We start from the raw sequence: 5953 nt of genomic DNA on the forward strand, positions 1-5953 counted from the left end.
TATATATATATATATATGTATATATATATGCATGTGTATATCTATACATATGTAACATCATATACTCATGCTTCCCAATATCCCTATATCCTTTGACATCTCTATCCAGGTGGTGTCAGGTGGAATAGAGGTGTCATCACTGCAATACTGGTTCCCATCACACAATGCAACCATTGAAACCAACAACTTGTGAGCTGGAGCATTGTTGTGATGAAACAAGACCCTCTCACCAGTTTTCCTGAGTGTTTTGTATTGATAGCTTTCATATCTGCCTCGGCAAGTTGGGATAGTACTCACCATTGATGGTGTGGCCCTTTTGAAGTCAATAAACACATTGCCTTTTGTATCCCAAAAACTGAGGCCAACACCTTCCCTGGAGAAGAAACAACCTTGGCCTTCTTTGGCGCAGGGGAGGAAGGGTGTTTAGACTGCAAGGATTACCTACAGCACACACACATATCAATTTCATACACACACTCGCTCACATACACATGCATAAACACACAGTATTCATACATGAATACACAATACACATGCACACAATAGTGTCACACACATGCACATACACTCACACACACAGTATACACACATATGCTTGCACACATACATACACACGTCATTCACACATAGTATGCATACATGTGCTTGCACACACACACACGTTACTTGCACACAGTATACATGCATGTGCTTGCACACACACACACACACACACACACACACACACACTCACACACATACATACTCACACAGACACATACTTTAGACAGCTTCACACAAATATACACATCCACACACATAAATACACAGTATACACACATACACACACATATCCCACACACTCATATACTTTTAGAAATAATACATTTCTAAATCTCTCAGAGAGATTTATGCAGTAGTGATACGATGAAGTAGTTGTATGCTGTCAACTTCATGTGACAGTCCCCTGAAGGGAATAATACTACTGTTGGTTAGACCTCCAATTTCCCCCCTCTCTCCATCTGTTTTCTTTCCTCATTTTATATATAATAAAGCTGAAGTTGTGTATCTGTGTGAAGCCTTTTTAAAAGTTTATAGAAATCCACATTTTCCACTTTTTGATAAAAAATTTTACATCAATGGAATTTTCTCGAAAAATTTTTTAAATTCCATTTACTTTGTGTGATTTAAGGGAGATTTGGCTGTTGTTTCTAGCAACTTTTATATTTCTTCCCTTCTACCTGTACTGGCGTTCTTACACATCGATCACGCGCTCAACATATAATATAGAGAGTAAGAGTAAAAGAGGGAGAGAGAGAGAGAGAGAGAGAAAGTGGTACATACAAAGTCATAGATTAACTTTGTTTAAGTCTATACTTTCCTTCTTATCTACCTTTTCACTCTTCGTTCTTCTTCCTCTCTCCCATTTAATAGCTTTCTTCTATCCCTCTACCTCTAACATATTTTTCATAACATAGAAATGTAAAAACACACACAATCACACATACGTGATCTGTGACAACAGCATACACATAAACACATACACACATCAACATTAAAGATATAAGATTTAATTTGTGTGTGTTTCTTATATAAACATGCGCATGCATTGCTATTTTATAACTGTCTTCCTTTCTCCCTTCCTCTCTTTCTCTCTCTTCATTGCTCCCATTCTCTAGTCCTTTCTCCCCCTCTCTCTCTCTTCCTCTCTCCCTCTTCTCGCTCACTCTCTCAAATGCATACATGCACACATACACACAAGCATTCACTACAATATAACTCATGTTCGTCAATGTTTTGTAAATATACAAACTACAGAGTTTATGTAGACAGGACAACACATTGCAAAATCAGTGAACTTCATTAGAAATGTGGGTAATTTTTCAGATTAACACCCGCACGATTTTCACTAGGGTGTTAGGGTTATGGTTAGGGTTAGGGTTTAGGGTTAGGGTTTAGGGTTAGGGTTAGGGTTAGGATTAGTGTTACGGTTACGGTTTTAGGGTCAGGGTTAGGGTTTTAGGGTTAGGGTTTAGAGTTAGGGTTTAGGGTTTAGGTTTAGGGTTTTAGGATTAGGGTTAGGTAATCGTGCGGGTGTTAATCTGAAAAATTACCGAAATGTGAAAACTACTGACCCTGCCATCTGTTATAACTTTTGTTGCTCTGTTTAATATATACATAGATTATGCCTCTAAAGAAGAGAGCTTGCTGGGGAAAGAAAGCAACTGGTTTAAAATGACAGCAACAGACTGCAGCAATTCACCACATTCCAGAAGCTACTTTGAACATAATGCAAAATGGTACATCAGCATCTACTGCCCAATCTGATAGAACCCTGGCAGAACTGTGTAGCAACAGATCACCAGCAATTGCTTCATCAGAAATTGCCGTCCTAGCTCCTGCGAAAAGGGATTACCCTGCTATGTATAATCAGGGCAGCGCAAAAAGTTGTTTTGCACAAGCATTTCTATAGCCAATTACACGGATGAAATTTACGTACACTTAATAATGTTACGCAAAACAGCCTTCAGACTTTCCCTATTAATTTCATCGTCTTTTGAATAATGAACATATTTACATCATAAGGGTTTTTTGTTGTAAGGCTTTCTTTTTTAGTTGATTTTCACCTAGCAAGACTTATCGTAGATGGCGTAATGAGTCACACCCGGACAACGTCGGGTTATACTGCTAGTTCCTTTCTATAGGCTTAACGCATCAAAGATTTCTTCCATTTTTCCTGAGTGCCAAACTAATACACTGTTTATCTTCCCTCACCTGTCTCTGTCTCTTGTTTTTTGTATCTTTTAAACCACATATACATATATATATATATCTGTGTGTGTGTGTGTGTGTGTGTGTGTGTGTGTGTGTGTGTGTGTGTGTGTGTGTGTGTGCGCGCACATTCACACCTCTACATAGGGAAGGCCTATTACATTTCAAGATGGAAAACAAATAAATCCTTCTAGTGTCTTAATTGATATATATATAATCAAGATGATATCGCTCCTCATTATTGACAACAGAGTCCCATCTGTTTGGTAAGTTGCAAACTATAAAATGCTAGCAAAGATACCCGGCATTGCCCGTGTTACATACAATTGGAGAATTAGACTTCTCTGCTATATTTTCACTAATGAACTGAAATACCTATGATTCGAATTTCATCAAAATTGCAGATAAGGGTTCTTTCCCTCTTTACACACACTAAAAAATTTTAATCATGACACATGTATCCCATACTATTGATCTTTATGCACAGATTCCAAAATTCCAGTAGAACTTGTTAAAAGGATTTTGCACCAGAAATATGGAGGTAATGGAGCTCTGAAATGTGGGAGTTAAGGCCCCTATTGGGGGTGGGTGTCTTAATGTCAACTAGAGGAGTTGAATTGTTGAGAATCTTTTTAACTTGGGTCTTATATATATTGTTTGAATTTCTTTGAAATAGGAAATAGATGTATGTTCACTGGATTTGTAAAGGAGAGCAAAGCTACAGGAAACCAACAGATGGATGATCACAATAAGCAGTTAGCTACCCTACACTAGTCGTTATTACTCCCCAATGTAGGATTCCTCACCATACAGGTGACAGGCACAGCTGTAAGATGTATTATGGATCTATAGCAATTCAAAGGGCATGACCCAACTCAAACATTAACAACTGTGTGACGTGAGGGCTAAGGGGAATTGAAAGTGTCACCTCTGGAGTTTGCAAATGACCACTATACCAACTGGACAGAATAAATTTACAATCTATAAGTGTCTTTCAATAACCAGTCACTCATCTGGGAAGGCCTTGAAATCAATGTTACCATCGGGGAAGTATGTGTGACCCAGTGATAATAAAATGACTCAAAGGAGGTCTGCAACCAAATAACTTTACTGAACATTTTGCAACTGAATCAGTGGAGGCAAAGATTCCTCTCATTTACTTGGCTATTTACGCACCACATTGCAGAAATCACAATCTAAGTATACCTCAAAGCAAACTCTTACACTGTTGTACCATTGAATTATAAATAACGCTCATCTTTTATGCTCGGGTGACCCTACAGTTTCCATGAGTACAACTATATTCGTTTTTGCTTAGATAAAATGACTAAATTGTAGGTGTTAAGCCCCCATGATGCGGACTTTCTAACTTCCAAGAAGATGAAATTTTAGAAATATTACTTCATTTGTGTCTAATATCTATGGTTAAAATTTCATCAACAGCAAAAATATATGAATTTTCATGGAGGTTATGTCCCTTATGCATAGAATATAATTTCCAAATTTCATAAAGATCCATTCAGTACTTTTGACCTAGTTTTAGATCAATAAAAATGACTAAAATTTGGGAGTTAATGTCCCCATTAGTGGGTGTTAGAATCCTCATGAGAAGTAGAAAGTTTGACAATACTTCTTGATCTGTGTCAATTACCCATGGTTGAAATTTCATCAACATGGAAAATTTATGAATTTTCATGGGGGTTCTTCTCCCTTTAAGCCATCTCAAATTCAAAGCGAACACTGCTTTATACCCACCCTTATGCATTGAATGTAAGTTCCAAATATCATAAGGATCTATTCAGTAATTTTGGTCCATGAAATTGTATGAAACACAGTATTGCCCTTCTCCGTAGGCTTGGATTTTGTGTTTCAAATTTCATTAGGATCGGTGCAGTAGTTTTCGCATGTATAAGTAACACACGAACACAAATAAAGACATTGACTTTTATATAATACATATGAATATGCACATATACATACATGTATGTGTGTGTGTTATATATATATATATATATATATATATATATATATATATATATATATATATACACAGATACACACAAACACACACACAAAAAGATAGATTGATAGATATAACTCAGTGGACAAACAAAAATGAGACACTGCCTAGTGTTTCTTTTTATTTTGATAAGCCTGGTACTTACTCTATGAGTTTCTTCTTGTCAAACCAGTAAGTTATGGAGATGTAAAGAAACGAACAGCAGTTGTGAAGCAATGATGAGGGAGAAACACAGAGACAAAGACACACATACACTTACATATATATATATATACATATATATACGATTGATTTCTTTCAGTTTCTGTCTACAAAATCCACTCACAAGGCTTTGGTTTGTCTGAGGCTATAGCAGAAGACACATGCCAAGTCACTACACAGTGGTACTGAACCCAGGACCATGTGTTTTGGAACCAAGTTTCTTACCACACAGCCACACCTGCACCTATGAATATATGTATGTGTGTGCGTATGGGTGTATATATGTATGCATGTATGTATGTGTATATATATATGTACATATTACATGTACATCTATATATATACGTCTACACATATACATCTATATCTATATATATACATCTATACATATACATCTTTGCATATTCATCTATACATATACATGTATATATATACATGTATATCTATATACATCTATATATATGTATTTGTGCAGATATATCCATATATATATATATATATATATATATATATATATATATATATATATATATATATATATATATATATATATATATATTTATATATATATATATATATTTATATATACATATTTATTTCGTCATTATATTCACTGCGGTGATATTCTGACCATATCGCACGAGGAGTTTTTAGGCGGGCAATTCAAACTGGTTATGTGCATACGTGCATATATATGTATGTATACGTTCGGATATGTAAGTATATCATATGTTGTATATAGATATATTTGTATTTATGTGCTTTTCTGAGTGTATTCCACAGATGAAGGCAGAGCATTTCTTATGTAGAGCCAGAAATCCGGGATCTGGAATTATCCAGCAATTTTTTGCTAGTTCATTTTGTCTCTTCGTCTTCTCTCCTGGTGCTATATGAACATTTAATGTGGTTTTAGAGTCAAGTTTTGACAACTATTTCCAGCGTGGTGGTATCTCTTACATACTCTAAATTATAATTATATAT

At 35.6% G+C, this 5953-nt stretch overlaps 1 protein-coding gene across 3 annotated transcripts in view; it reads right to left on the bottom strand.

Annotated features, from left to right (window-relative positions):
- The window catches only part of LOC106870865 (uncharacterized), an 823882-nt gene that overhangs the window by 697272 nt on the left and 120657 nt on the right, over nucleotides 1–5953 (bottom strand). The gene's annotated exons all lie outside the window — the stretch shown is intronic.

The sequence above is a fragment of the Octopus bimaculoides genome, chromosome 6 (assembly GCF_001194135.2).
Source record: "Octopus bimaculoides isolate UCB-OBI-ISO-001 chromosome 6, ASM119413v2, whole genome shotgun sequence".
Lineage (NCBI taxonomy): Eukaryota > Metazoa > Mollusca > Cephalopoda > Octopoda > Octopodidae > Octopus > Octopus bimaculoides.